Source organism: Bicyclus anynana, chromosome 6 (genome assembly GCF_947172395.1).
Source record: "Bicyclus anynana chromosome 6, ilBicAnyn1.1, whole genome shotgun sequence".
Taxonomy (NCBI): Eukaryota; Metazoa; Arthropoda; class Insecta; order Lepidoptera; family Nymphalidae; genus Bicyclus; species Bicyclus anynana.
Window position 1 is genome coordinate 15,229,265 of NC_069088.1, and position 16,616 is coordinate 15,245,880.

General features: G+C 34.8%; 1 protein-coding gene across 2 annotated transcripts in view; it reads left to right on the plus strand.

Annotated features, from left to right (window-relative positions):
- Positions 1-14,087: 14,087 nt before the first annotated feature.
- Positions 14,088-16,616, plus strand: part of LOC112053383 (tyrosine-protein phosphatase Lar-like) — a 126,709-nt gene continuing 124,180 nt past the window's right edge. For both annotated transcript variants that reach the window (XM_024092783.2, XM_024092784.2), the window contains exon 1: positions 14,088-14,267. The gene's annotated coding sequence lies outside the window, so the exon portion shown is untranslated. The remainder of the gene's footprint in view (positions 14,268-16,616) is intronic.

Below are 16,616 nucleotides of genomic sequence, written 5' to 3' on the forward strand. Positions count from 1 at the left end.
TGTACACGTGTCTATGCACGTTTGTACTTTGTCTGCAATTTCCTCCTGATCTGATTGTATACGATTGTTATAGAGTCAAACATTACCGCCAATAATCAGCGTGGTGGATATATCCCCTCTCTTACTCCTCATGTGGCACATAATATATATATTAAATAAAAGTACCTGTAGTGGACCACTAAAATGACAACGATTATGGCTTGTAAATGATATTTCAGGTACAGTGGTAACAATTAAAAATTCACGCTAAGTAATATTCAATATCGATTTATAAAGTTACCTGAAGTAGGTACTCGTATGTACAATTGCATGGCCTATTTGCACGCCCATCCTCGAGCCCGGTCAAGTGTTAGGACTTGCGCCTCCCGGTAATTGCCTTCGATAATGAAGTTGAACATGCAACACGGCATCGGGAAATTATCGATGAGATTGAGTATAACACGTGTAGGAAATTGTATTCTAGCTAATGTTATGAATGTGATTGTGAGTTTGCATCTATATCAATGCAAAACTGAGAACTCTATTTCCATATATTAACTAGCAGACGCCCGCGACTTCGTCCGCGTGAAACTCTACGTAAAGTTTCAACTACCCCTACCTAACACTACCCCTACCCTACCCCTACCCTACCCCTACCCTACCCCGACACTAACCCCTACCCTACCCCCTACCCTACCCTACCCTATCCCTACTCTAAAAGGCTTAAGATTTCCTGGTCCAACCTGGAATTCAAACATAAGATTTATTAATCCAAGCCTTATAAGCAGTACCTACGTTTCATTAGAGAGCCGTGATAGCCCAGTGGATATGACCTCTGCTCTAGATTCCGGAGGGTGTGGGTCCGAATCCAGTCCGGGGCATGCACCTCCAACTTTTCAGTTGCGTGCATTTTAAGAAATCCGCATTGGGCCAGCGTGGTGGACTATAAGCCTAACCCCTCTCTTTCTGAGAGGAGACTCGAGCTCAGCAGTGAGCCGTAAATGGGTTGATAACGAACGAACGAACGTTTCATTTAGTTTAATTAGTTATTAGACGCTGCAACTAAAAATAAACTGTTCGCCAGAAACATAATTACATGACACAGTTCTCGGTGCAGTCTCGCGCTAGATCAAGTGTTAACACTTTCGCCTCCCTGAGATTGCTTCCGCTAATGAAGTTGAACGTGTAACATAGCACCGAGAAAATTATCGGTGAAATTTATTTTCCGAGCAATCTCAGACTTTCAATACTTCAAGTATTATTTTTTACAGTCAAATTAAAAAATGTTTTCTTCCATAAAAACTCTAAGATTATATATAAGTACATTATTTTAAAGTAATGGTGATAAAAATATATAATCTTAAAATTAAAGCTACGAAGATTCCTAATGTAGTTTGAAAAGCCCAGCCAACAAATTTATCTAATTAACTGTTTTCTTTTTGTCTCAAAAAATTAATTAACTTAAAACTAAATATTCAGTTTCTTAGCAATTTACCCAAAAGCTTTACAACTTGTTATAAAAATATTATTTTAATTATACTATAAATATAGTTAATTCCAGAACATTCAACTCTTTTGAACCATAGAGGGAGAGTTCTTTACAATTGTCTGTAATTAGCTAAAATCTATATATACTTACTAATATTTTAGTATCAGTGTAATTCAATTTCCAAGAAATATCAGACCTTCAATACTGATATTCTTTTTATTTCAGCAAATTATGATTTATTTGGCTTTTTAGGTACAGGTAAAGTTTTTAAAATGTGAGCATAAAATAAACAATATTATAACTTACTAGATATGAACATTAACTAATTGAATGTCCTGAGCTGTGGGTGTTTTGAAAGCTTTTGAAACGTCAGTAGAGTTTATTAAATAACTAATTAACTTACCTACTGCTTTCCCGACGTACAATTTCAATAAACAAATAGGTATCAGACGTTAAAGAAAATATCATTTTCGTATTTGAACAAAAAACATTTTTTTTCATCATTTCTAAAAACCAAAATTTCACTACAAACCCAGTAGTGCTCCGCGATTTCAGCCACGTAGATACTATTTCTGTTCTGTATTGCGGGATGTAAAGTGGTCTAAGTGATATACAAGACTATAATGTACATAACTTCACTGTTTAGCAATAATAAAGAAAAGAACAAAAATAGTCATGAAGATTTCTGAAAATTTTCTTTGACGGCCTTCGTGCTGCAGTGGTAGTCAAGGGTTAAATTGTAAAGAATAATAAAACATACATACAGCCGAACGTAGAACCTCCTCCTTTTTGGAAGTCGGTTAAAAAAAAACCCGTCTACATAACAATACAAAAGATGTCATACAATCGGTTAAATGATTCTTAGGTTATATATTCATTTTTATATAATGTAAGAAGAAGGTTTGCACTGCAATACACTCTCAATCTAAACCACAACTGCACATTCAGCCAAACCGTAAACCGTCCAATGTACGGGTGCTGACCTGAAATTAATTCCACCTTACAATATACGACGCCTATACACCAGAAGCCGATATTTCAACAATGGAAACCTCATATCAGACCTTGACCGTGTTCGGTCGCACTAAACTGTATGGAGGAGATTTATCTGGCGGCGGTTCCGTTTAGCTCCACTGCGAGCTAAAAGCTGTTAATTTCCGCCGAGTTGTAGCGGTGAGGCACAGCAGCGGTATTATTGCGTCTTCCACCAGTTCGCAAGCAAGTTACGTAACGGGACTTAGCGTGGGAGACTGCATTGTCATAGGCGCAGCGGTCTGTGAAGAATATTAGGATCCTAGCGGATACAAAATTATTTTTTTTCCGATATCGTTTTTTACATCAGAATGTAAGGTAAAAATTAATTAGAAAATAAATTCTACTTTTTAACTGACTTTACAAAAATTATCAATTCGACGCGTATATATATATATATATATTGTTACCTCGTTAATCAAATCCAATTTTTTTTTTGTTTGTTTAATTGAGTATACTATCAGATTGCTCCCATTTAATTTTCACGGAAATCGGTTCAGTGCTTTTGTGATTAAATCAAAATATCTAAAATAAGTTAACGAAATTGTCCATTCTCATTTCTGTTTCATTTTCATTTTCTGGCGTTTACGGTCACTATTCTACTCATTTAAACAAAAAAAATTGAATCGACTTCAATGATGTATTACTCTAAAAAGCGAAAAATAACATTGTACCTTTATCCTTTCTATTGATCGGTTTGAAGGCGGTGGCAAAAACACAAAATAAACTTCAGCAGCCTATTTGGCATTTCACCGCCAAAATTACTATTATTCATTCTTAGTCTGTTACCCGTTCAAAAGTATTTTAACTATGTTACTTTAATCTCCTAGAATTGTAACTGGATAGGTTTTTTTTGTTTGCTGGAGTTTGCTAGCGACACAATCAATTCCAATTAAACGACGTTAATGCATTGGCAATTTCTCTAGAGGAGCGCGAAACAATCAATTCAAATTAAAAGTACTTAGTCCTGCAAATGTGGTGAGTTGGTAATTAGGACATTATTTAGGTGTAATACGAATGACTTTTGAGATTTCGTTCACGTACCCTGCACTATGTTTAATTTTTATACGACGCCAACTTTAGTTTAAAGCTTTTGACACAATATTAATATCAATAATGCGTATTCTGTTTTTCTCAACAAAAAAACTTGCAAACGTCACAATATTTTTACTCAGTAGCGGTATGTAATTCATGTTTATCATCTTGAACAAACATTTTCTTCAATATTGAACATATAACAAACATTATATAACAACATATAAATAACAATTGAACATACAAACGTACCGCCAAGCGATTTAGTGTTCCGGTACGATGCCGTGTAGAAACCGAAAGGGGTGTGGATTTTCATCCTCCTCCTAACAAGTTAGCCCGCTTCCATCTTAGACTGCATCATCACTTACCATCAGGTGAGATTGTAGTCAAGGGCTCACTTGTAAAGAATAAAAAAAAATATATAAACTAATATTCAAGTTATTTTCATCTTTCTTTGTAATATTTTGGTTCTACTACTTTTATAAATCAGTCAGCCATGTCACAAAAAGCATTAAACTCAACACCATCGAAAAGATACTCAGCATGGGTTAAAATTAAATCCCATGTCGTAATAGCTTATTTTTATCGGTTCATTATTATGATTGGCGTAAAATTATAATACATTTGTTAGTAGGGGAAGGTATAGAAAGTATAATTCGTAGACACGCAACTTATAAAATAAATTTGACTAGCTACGCCCCTGGGCTTTCTTTACCTATTTTAGAGAGGCCAATGGAAAGGAGCAAAACGACCTTAGAAATTAGACGACTAAGGGTCTGGAACCTTGAAACTAGCTTGTAGATTTATATTTTTTAATTTTTTTCAAACCCCATTTAAAATACTATAATTCTGAGAACCGTTCTTTCCGAGGCTATTTTTTTTTTGAAAATTTAAATAAATACATCAAAAACCAAAGAGCTCGATCCATTATATTACATACATTTATTAAAGAAATATATTTGTTTACTTAATCTATTAAAAAAATTAAAACTGGATGTAGTCACCCATTGTAGTCATTGTAAACGACGCGAATTAATATTATTTATTTGCCACATATTGTTGTTGTACATCGATAAATAAAAGGCGAAATGGAACGCGTGTGGTGACAATAAACGTCACTCATTGACAGTAAAATCAAAACGTCACTCGTTGACAACTAATTTGAAATCCAATGACTCTTCCTCCAACCGAGAAACGGTCACCACACACGTCTCCAAAGAAATAAGCCGATTTTACCAAAAGCTGTGATTTTATTGAGCCTGACCTCTACAAAGTGGTCCTTCGAGCCGGTCCTTCCTTTTTAAGAGTTAATAGAAATACAAAAATTGATGTTTTATTTATTTTTAATGATTAATGACGATGTAACTTGATATAGGTACCTCCGAGTGGGCAGACATTTTTTCTAAAATCCTCAACATACTATTAAAATAATATTATGTAAACTATCCTTATTTTAAATAATCCGTAAACTCTAGGGTTTTTTATTTTACACTTCAAATAATAGATATGTATTGACGTAAGCATAGTAGGTAATGCTTATTTTCTTCCGCTGTATTTATGCTCCTAAAGTTACAGCCTTAAAGGTTCATAGGCCGCTCAAGTTGGATATTGAGGAAATGACACACATATTGGGTCACATGTAGGTAATTTTAGGTACTTTCTCGTTTTACAATCTTGTTATTATTGAGCCGTGATAGCCCAGTTGATATGACCTCTGCCTCCAATTTTGGAGGGTGTGGGTTCGGGATTTAACTTAGATTGCATCATCACTTACCATCAGGTGAGATTGTAGTCAAGGGCTAACTTATAAAGAATAAAAAAATAAGAGTTACAAGTTTATTGTACCCATACCTCCGTGTTTCTATATGGCGTAGTACAGGTATTACAAATCGATAGGCGACCGCTATCCACGGATGATGTCTACCCAGGAAATCAAACCCAGGACCTTTCTCTTGAGAACCACATACTAATAACTGCGCCATAGAGGGCATAATAATATTACAAAGAGGGAGGTGAAAATTTACAGGTACTATCTGTCTAACTGAAACTAATCTAGTCTGACAAGTCTATAAAATTCTACCAACGGATTCTACGTATACCATAATCCTTGAAAGTTTGCAGCGCAAATTTTGGCACAAACATTGATTTCGTGGAACGGACATTTTGTACACAGAGAATTCCTGTGAGGTTTTCAAAAAGATTAAATCTTCTGTAGTATGGATTTTTACACCTTCCTTTGCGTATCCAATATTCCCATTCATATATGGGATAGCGTTCACAGTACTGTAGTACAGTGTGCCTAGTGGGAGTTTTCATTATTTTCATACTGTTACTATCGCGTTAACATAAACGCGAATTTATATGGATGTGAAACAGTTGTGCTACTAGATGGCACTGTTTAAATTCCTTAGAAATTTAACTTACGTTAACGTTAACACAATCGTCATAGTATCAAATTGCCACTAGGCATCTGTTCTATTACAAAATTAGTGTATACCCGGTGGTTTTACCCGCATAATTCACATGCCCGTGAAAGTAGATACGGCGTTATAACACGTTACTTCTTTTAACCTCTGCTATCTGCCAGTGAAAGTCCCGTAAAATCATTTTGATTAGTCTAAACAAACAAACACACATACACTGTTTATACATTGATTTTTGTTAATGCACTTTCATATTGTGTGTAAAGCAATCATATACCTAAATTTTATTTTACTAGTGGACGCCCGCGACTTCGTTCGCGTGGAATTCAGTTATTCGCAAATCCCGCGGGACCATGGATTTTTCCGGGATGAAAGTAGCCCATGTATTAATCTGACAGCCAAATAGCTTCCGTAGCCGTAGCACAAATGAGAAACACACTTACACACAAACTTTCGCTTTTATAATATTAGTGTGAAGTGTGATATATATCTATAGATCACAAATAACACTCAATTAATAAAATTAATTAAGAGAATAACGCCTAAGAGCCATTAATTAAGCTGACTCGATTTGGCCGTTTAGTGCTTGAGTGACGATCGATTTGTTATAAATCAAACACCCGGTCTCCTCAGTCAACCATTAACTCTGTTTCGACGAGGCCGTCCATCTTTCTTTCCAATTCTATTTCCGACCCGTTCTCTACAAGGACGCAACTTTTGGGTGTGTCTCGAGTCACGGCCTTGTTTCAATACATCTTTAACCTTTACGTAAATATAGGCTTTAGGTGAACTACGCCAATCTCCTGAAGTGCCGAGTTACTCAGACATCGATGAATAAATTATTTTATGTACTTTCAAAATCCATGTATTTGACCGATTTTTTAAAAGTACCACGTGGTTTTTACTTTATCTCAATTTTGACTCAATGTTACGTGTGTTTCTATGATATCTATCTTTGTGATACTACTTTGATGTACAAATCCAATAATAGCAGTCGCCAGCGACTTCGTTTTGTTTAATAGCACAGAACGTCACGCATAGAGAGCCACATATGAGTAGATATTCCCCCTTTAATTTCTTTTCAGAGGAAATTCAAAAGTATAATATAAAGCTGTTTCGGTTTTCCTTGAAAAAACATGTTATGACCTATGTATTCTGCCTTCCGCATCCAAAGCAGCATGGAGAGTAAAAGCTCTTTATCACCTCTCCTATGTTTTTAAAATTATTGGAATAGCTTTTGACACCACTCGTGAAGGGGAGCAGGGTCCCCCCAACAAGCCATTTTTGTACATTTTTCATATCAAACTTTACGCACTCGTGGCTCATGTAATCTTGGTACCATATGAGAGCTCGCAGGGAGTGGACTTGAAAGTTTTGCGAGAAACAAGATGGTGCGGGACCTAGATCCCCCACAAATGTAGTCGTGTGGCTCAAAATAACGACTAGTACTAGGAGATACAAAAAAAAAAAAAAAATTTCATTGTTTACTGATGGGTGCAAATCATTCTGTCGTATGAGATCAACTATTACAAAAGCCAGGGTGATTCTATTCACTAACTAATAACTTCTGACTTGGCCCAAACTCAACGCAATGTTGTGATCGAGGAGTTTAAAATCCTTTTGTGGAAACATCAATCTTGCTTTACATTCCGTTGAGAAACGCCGCCCGTTCTATGTACTTATCTATTTAGGAGTCCATCAAGTGACATTTATGTCTTTCGCTACAAACTTGTTGATAAAATGCACACTGTCTTGGGCGTTTTACTCGTAAGTTCATTTATTTTGCACCAGAGTACACTAAACATTAAAATAGAATAACAATATACTACTGACGCCCCATTATCAGCCGTTGGTCGTCCACTGCTGGACACAGGCATCTCTTAAGGTTCCAATCAACACGGTTTTAAGTCGTCTCTATCCTGCAGCTCTGTAAGAATCATTACCAATATCAGCCGTTGGACATCTACTGCTGAACATAGGCCTCTTGCGTGGACTTGCGATGACAGCATGTTACGCGTTGAAAATGTAGCTTTTGTAGGTAATTTTTTTTTAAATCAGTCTAATATATACAGAGTTTAGCCGCCTCACTAACTTAACCTCTTTATAATATTAGATAACAATCCACCTTATCGGCTAAACCATTAATCTGATATTAAAAATTATTTCACTATTTTAAAGTTACTTCATAAGTGAGTAACATAAGCTATGTTTTCATGTTTTCTCGTATATATGAAACCATTATATTAGGCGTGTTAAAGAATGAGACATAATTTAGATTTGCACATATTTTATGCTTGAAAAACAGAACCTTCCTTTGGCAACATGGTAAAAAGCTGTTATTTATATTATTTATTTATTTGTGTAAATAAGTAACAAAGGAGCCTTCGATTTTCTTTGAACTGAAGTGAATACGTAAGCACTGTTCCGTAGCCACTACCGATACGTAGGGGTACAATCACAGCGACCTTGACCCTAACAGAACGTACATTAGTTAGATTGTTAGTGATTTGGCTGTATTTTCGTAGTTGTTACGTATAATACCTACGTCCTACATTGTTACTGTAATTGGTCATTAGGTATAATATTTTACTTATATAGGCAGCGCTTAATAACATTATTTCAAATCAAATATGTTTTTTATTCGAAAATATTCTGTAACCTGTACTTTAACGGTAATTCTGTGTTTTAACTGAGTTCAAAAAGGAAAATCTAAATTCGGTATCTATGTTCGTTTGTCCGTGTTATTCTCAAATCACTGATCTGATTTGGGTAAGGTGTGAATGAAGTTAGTTATGTACTCTACAGAAAATAGTTTTGTATCTAATCTATACTATCGACCTCCGTGGCGCAGTGGTATGCTCGGTGGATTTACAAGACGGAGGTCCTGGGTTCGATCCCCGGCTGGGCCGATTGTGATTTTCTTAATTGGTCCAGGTCTGGCTGGTGGGAGGCTTTGGCCGTGGCTAGTTACCGGCAAAGACGTACCGCCAAGCGATTTAGCGTTCCGGTACGATGCCGTGTAGAAACCGAAAGGAGTGTGGATTTTCATCCTCCTCCTAACAAGTAAGCCCGCTTCCATCTTAGATTGCATCATCACTTACCATCAGGTGAGATGTAGTCAAGGACTAACTAGTAAAGAATAAAAAAAAAACTAATATTATAAATGCGAAAGTAAGTCTGTCTGTTACCTTTTCACGGCTAAACGGCTGAATCGATCAAGATAAATTTTGGTAAATGGGCCCTAAGAGCAAAACAAAGGGTACTTTTTGACTCTAAAATAAAAATAGAAGGGAGTGAAATAGGGGTTAAAATTTTGTATCCTTCATTTTGAGAGTTAAAGTTTTAAATTTTGTTCATAAATTATAAGAAATATAATGTGATTCATGAGTTTTCCAAATTAAATCCCTAAAGTGGTGAAATAGGGGATGAAAGATCAAATTGATGTCCACGCGTACGAAGTCGCGGGTGTCCGCTAGTATAATACAAACGGCGCCAGTTATAACTTAAAAAAAATTTAAATATACTGTCAGTTGATATACCGATAAGTAAACTTAATTTATTGTAAAAGATCAGATCAAGATCATCTACAAAACTATTGCACATTGCATTCTTACATTTAACTAATTTATATTTGTGTAATTTATATTTTTTTTAATAAAACTGTTGAAACTGAACGTTCAATAAGCAAGTTACATCTAAACTAATGTTTATAAGAGGTTTAACTTTTTATTCGTTAGTTTCTCTTTTACCATTACAATTTACATCTTCACCAAATAACATGGTCTATATTTAATTATCGTATTCCTACGGGGACAGGAACTATGCTGGTAAAACTATGCGCCGGCCCTTAGTAAAATAAATTCCAAATCGTCCTGACACCCAAGACTAATAAAAATCGGCTAAAACGTACACAATTAAAAAAAAATCATAATAGTTATTAATTAAACGTTATCCTAATAATTATTCTCAAAACAACAAAAAATACTGTACAAAGCTTTACTTTATTTTTTTATAAAGTATTACGCATACAATTTATTATCTACGAAAAGTAATTATAGTTCGGTCCCAAAACTTTTTAACATTGCTAGCGTAGTTACCATAAAATAATCAAGCCTTATTCCCCGAGACAGCAATTTACTAGAAGCTAATAAAAAATCCCATTACAGTTATTACTAAGCTAGTTATACCCACAGCTTTGAAAAATGTCTACCGTACGCAATTGATTGCTTAAACGGCACCCTAGAGCGCAAACAATTATGACGAAACTTTATAATCAGTTCTAAGCGTATAATATTTTTGATGTCGTAATATTTATAGTTTGTCTATAATAATATTAAAAAGAGGAATGATTTGATTGTTTTTTTGTTTGTTTGCATTAAAGAGGCCCCAAAACTACTCAACTTATTTGAAAAAAATATTTTATTATTGGGAAGCTGTTCCTGAGTGCTATAGGCTATATGTTATCCTTTAGTTTTTTTTTCTGTCTGAGTAGGTGCCGATAGCTCCCTGCGGAACCACTACGGCGTCACCGGGGGGATCCTTTAGTAAGTGATAAAACGTACTATTAGAGTCTGATAACTTTTAAGACTACGTTTAATCATTATCAGCCCTCATTGATTGCGAGGGAAATATTGAGCTAAGAGCCACCATGCGGCTCCAATGGAAGTTGGCGGGCAACTTGATGTTTTTAACATACATGCAATCACAATAATAATGAATATACAACCATTTTATACAACGAGTATTAGGTAGGCACGTACTACAAAATCACCGCAAAAAGTGATCAAAATTTAGCTTTTCCACTGAGTGCATTGTAGACAATATTTGGGTATTATTTGATTAAAAAATTTCGTTATTTATTATGCGATTAAATGAAATAAAGACAATTTGGCCTCCTTTGTTCGCCTCAGTTTTTGTCAAGTGACATATCTAGTATTATAAAATCTTTGTGGATAAATGAAACTTTTGAGCAAAAGATAACAAAAACTCTCTAACTACATATTTTTCCAACAGCGCATAAATTATTAATGTTTTTTCGCGCATGTGTTTGAATTTTAGTTCAAAGATAAATTTTTAGTACCTATCTTTTTAGTTGTTCGCACGCATGCCACAGAGCATTACAGAGGTTTTTTTGTGGGATTTAGCTCAGTCCCACAACTTTCTAATCTTTACTCGGTAAAATTCTTGGAAATAAAGTAAAATATACGTTATATGTAGAGGCGTAGTACGCTACGTAGGCTTGCGTAGCCGTTCGTAGAAGCTATTTAACTGAATAAATAACTTCTTAAAATTTTGTTCAAAATCGACCGCAAAACCTACATATTAAGACTCATTTGTCTGTAAATTCAAATATGTAGGTACCACAAATACCATAAATTGCTAAGTTTAGTGTGGTTTAGTGTAGCACATTGAAGGTGCTATTGCTAACTTTAGTGTAGTTTAATATAAGCACATGATTGGTTAATGAAGTGTTGGTCTTTTAAAGGACATTCGACGTAACATATATGGGCTAACTGCTTATTCTTTCAATTAAAGGATTATTATAAAAACGTTTCTCAGCAAAAACAACTGTCAGTAAGTAAAGTATAGAAAAAAGTAAGTGCAGGCGTCTCTAGTTATTTCTTCCAGCATTTTCTCCTAAAACTATTAAACTTAAAGTGAAATTTTAAAGGCGTGGTGAGATCAGCGCGGAGCTTAAGTGGTTTGCGCCTAATTAGTCTGCACCGAACGGGGGACTATTACTTTGAAACTAATCAACGACAGTTATTTTAAGCTAGATTTTTAGTTTTTTAACTCGACTTGCGATCTATCATAAATCATTTAGTTGAATTAAAAGTATTTCTTCTAGAACTTCATCATTATAAGTCTACTTTAGCGGCTTGCTACCGTAAGTATTCTATTTTATAGTAGTTTATATTAGTGGGAATATGGAGCTAAGACCCACCACGCAGTAGTGTGTGTTGGCGTGCTCAGGGTGATAATGTTATATTCATTAATGACCACTATACTAGATCGACAAAAGGAATTTGAGGATTGTGCGGTGGAAATATCCATTATAAGGAGGGAATCAAGATAATTGGGAAAAATAGCATACTTTTACTTTTACTTTATTAACTATTTATAATTTTCAAAAGAAAATTTTAAAACATTAGTTAATAATTTTTTATTATATATTAAGAAGTACGTACACTTCATATTATAAATTTATATTTAAATAACATTGTCATTATTCATTACATACTCGTATCACATTATATTTATAGTTTAATTAATAATTATTTATTTTAAATTGTAACACATATTTGCTGCTTATTTTAATTTAGTTTATTTGAATGTATTCATATTAGCTGTGACGTCACACGGGTCTCAGCTGAAAATCAGCGCCATGTATTATGCTTGTATGTAGTGCACGGCATATGCTGAGCTGTACACCCTTTCTTTTAACAGACAGACATGCTGTCATATGGATAGGGTATTTATTGACTGTCTGTAAGTTTTAGATATGAATAAATTTATTTTCTTTCTTTCATTCTTTCTATAAGATGTTGATACTAATGGCCAGGACTGATGGCTAGTTTTGATCTTCGAGCCACCACGTCAAGCCGTTAGCGCTGCAGGTGAGCTTATCGGATAGTGAGTGGTTAGCATCAGGTAAGATTACAGTCAAGGACTCATTTAGCCTAACCCAATTTTGACGATTGACGGTTAACGATGGAGTCATTGTTATAGTGTTACATAAACGAGTATTGTTTTTTTTTAAAGAATATTTGCCATATAATTTTTTTTAATATGACCAATATTCATAATCCCCTCAAAGTAGTCGGGAAAGACTGTATTAGAAGTGGGTACGACAATAGACCAACAGGGCGGAGAGCGAACCACCACCCCTCGGTGATGAGTCCGACCGCTCTTACCGTTGAGCTATTGAGGCTCTGAATATATAAGAATCATTAAAATATCAACTCCTTTTCTCTGTGGTGAACAACGATGAAAAAAGGAAAGAATTCGTTAAGCTTGTTAGAGTAGCAGCTTTACATTTGCATTATAAAAGCACTTTGTAAATCTGTATTTACTTTAGTTTTGTATTTATTTTCTAGCATAATTTATTCAATGCTTTTTGGTATTTTTTGAACTTGGGTTTTAATGTTTGCAGTCAAAAATTAGGACTCTTTCTTCTTGAGTTACTTTCTATTAGGTACTAATGGGGCGAGCCTCCACATTTTCCAGATAAGAAATTGAATAACACGTGTCACAAATGATGAAGAAAAAACATCGCGAAGAAACCATACCATAAGGTAGGCATGGTGGACTATTGGCCTAACCCCTCTCATTCTGAGAGGAGACTCGAGCTCAGCAGTGAGCCGAATATGGGTTGATAATGATGAAGGGACTGAAAAGACAATACGCCTCAGTTTCGACGCGCTAGTGACATATCTAATAGTATAAAATATTTTCATGGGGCTAATAAATTTTCAGCCTTCATAAAATGAGGTTTATCTGACTATCGCAGGCTTTTCGTCCAAAATAAAGGCTTGTAAAAATACCGTAACAAACTTTTGATTGACAGTTCCAGTGATGTGAGAATAAATTTGAATGCCATTATTTCAGTTGTGTGGCCATGAGAGAACATGCCAGTCACGGTTTCAGTTTGTTGTACACTGGTTTTAATAGTTACTTTAAAGTCAATTCAACTTTCACGAAAGTTTTATTACAATTTCATCGTGACATTTATGCTGCGGGAAATCTAAAAGAGCTAAAAGAGTCACGCCATTCGCAGCCAACTATTAAGAGAAGGTAGGCTCTTTTATGGATCTCATTAAGAATTTACTATTAACAGCTGCATATAATGAGCTACGCCATTTTCCTTTTTTGAATCGACGTCATCGCGTTACATTGATATTGAACGTATATGTTTTTTTGTATTTTCGATCGATGGTTTAGTTATTTGTGCTAGTAATGGTAATAATTTTGGTGTATAGGCATCTAGATTCGTTTTTCTTCCACGTTCTGTCCTTACAGCGCATACTTTATTTCTATTTGCCCGTGGTGCGAGGTGAGCGGGGCGCGGGCGGGAGGGGAAGGACACGCGCGCGCGGTAGCGTCGCCCCAGCCAGTTGAGGCTGCGGCGACCGACAAACCGCTTGTCGAACCCCACGAACTTTGGTGAAAAACTGTGACCTACCCTAGTGGCTGTGACGTGATAGTGGTATCGCATGCGTCCGGAATTGACCCCCTGGTGTAACCGATATATGTGACTTGTGCAGTGATTGTGTGAGGCCGACTTTTGAGTGTACCACGGAAACGTTCGGGTAAGTTACTCATTCAGCGTTGTATAAAGTATTTCGAGCACGAAATTAGCATGGTAAGTTTCGTTGGGAGGTATTGTCGCGATTCCGAGCGGATTAGTGGACTCGGCCGCGTTTACGTGGAATAATTGCTTCTAAGTAAAGGCTTAGCCGTGGTAATGATGTTTTATGTAGAGACTCTGTGATTTTATTTTCTAGCGAGCCGTCGGGAGGAGATTTAGCGGTGTTTTAAGTTTCCGTTTAGCTGTATTATCACAGCTTTTTATTTAATTACGACTCGTGATTCTTATCGTTTTTAAAGACTAATTAATTTAATTAATCAGTAGCGACTTTGTGTTATTTTCATTAGGTAACGAAATTAATTAATGTGGTGATGTAACGTTAAACTAATTAATTAACATTGATTGGAGGCGTAGTAATACTTAATTAAAAAATCATGAATTATTTAATTTCAGAATTCATCATTAATGATTTACATTTATAATTTATTAATGATGGAATAATAAATTAATTACAGTTGGTTACTTTATCAACTTGTGATTCCAGAGTTTTATTTTATTTAAATATTTCGAACTTCTTCAAATAGGTACCTACCTACGTACATAATTATAGATATTGGTAATATAGATGTACCTACTAAACATGAAGTTGTACAAAATCTCATAACAATTAACAATTAATTACAACTTTTTTTTTTTAATTTTCTAAATTCTTAGAAATTATATAATTGTTAAAAATTTAAAAAGAAATGTAAAATAAATAATTACTTACCTGTTACTATGTAATTATGTATACTAGGTTACTCTTCAACCCTGAAGCAGGCACGCACTTTTGCTGCGGGTTCACGAAATTGCCTTGCTTCAACGTAGGATTGCGGAATTATAAATGGTGTACTTATTAATTTAAAAGCTAATAAAATTTAAATGGAAATTACTACTAAAATTTAACATTGATAATATTGTATAATAAAAATAATAAAAGAAAAACATTTCACATTTCTTAGATAATAATCTTTGCTTTATAGATAATTATAACTTAATATAAGTAAAAATAACTATTATGCAATATATACTTATATTGCATAATAGTTGTAGAATTCTAGCGGACGCCCGCGACTTTTTCCGCGTGGAATTCAGTTTTTCGCAAATTTCGCAAAAGCCATGGATTTTTTCGGGATTAAAGGTATGTGCTAATCACGGGTATTATCTATCTTATTTTTAAGTTCAGCAAGATCGGTTCTGTAGTTGCGGTGTTAAAGAGTAACAAACATCTATCTAAATAAACATGCATACAAACTTTCACGTTTATAATATTATTCGGAAGTACTTACATTACTTATTATGGATGCTGCAACCTATGCAACCCTAATAAGATCTTTGCAATATTAGTTTTATTAATGCACTAAAATATATTGGATGAATAATAATTGAAGTTAATTATTAATTTATACAAATTGGCAATGGGCTACTTTCTTAATTACATCTATTACATTAAAACTACAATTGTTACAAATTAAATTGGCTTTATTTATTTGTAGTTGTTATAAAAATAAGTAATATAAAAAATAAAATTCAATGGTTTTTTTTTAATTTAGTCACGTTTAAAAACAATTATAATTCATATAATTACTTACTTTCTGAGCATCGCTACTGATGAAAATGTTTGATCTAGATGTAAATTTCCGAGACTTCATTCGCTTAGACATCTTAAACGGGAGCAGAGAAAAAAAAAGGTGTGACACAGAGAGAACATATTTACTTAAGGCCAAGTTTTACGTTTCTTAGTTTCGAGCACTATCTTTTTCTAGCCAAACTTAACATCATAATTAAATCGCAAAAGTATTACCAAAACTGTCACAAAGCTAACAATCACATACTAAATTTCCTTTTGTAACTTAGACTCTCTTTTTCTCTTTGTTAACCAAAGATCATCATCATCATTATCATCCGATGGACTTCCACTGCAGAACATAGGCCTTTTGTAGGGACTTCCAAATATCACTATACTGAGCCGCCTGCATCCAGCGAATCCCTGCGACTCGCTTGATGTCTTCAGTCCACCTGGTGGGGGGTCGGCCAACACTGCGCTTACTATTGCGGGGTCGCCATTCCAGCACTTTGGGACCCCAACGTCCATTGGCTCTTCGAACTATGTGCCCCGCCCATTGCCACTTCAGCTTCGCAACTCGTTGAGCTATGTCTGTGACTTTGGTTCTTCTGCGTATCTCCTCATTTCTGATTCGATCACGCAGAGATACAAACCAAAGATAACAGAAGTAAAATATCTAGTTGTTTTGTAAAATTAAAAAAATATCTAAATTACATTTATTGGGAGAAATCTTGTAAGCTTAAT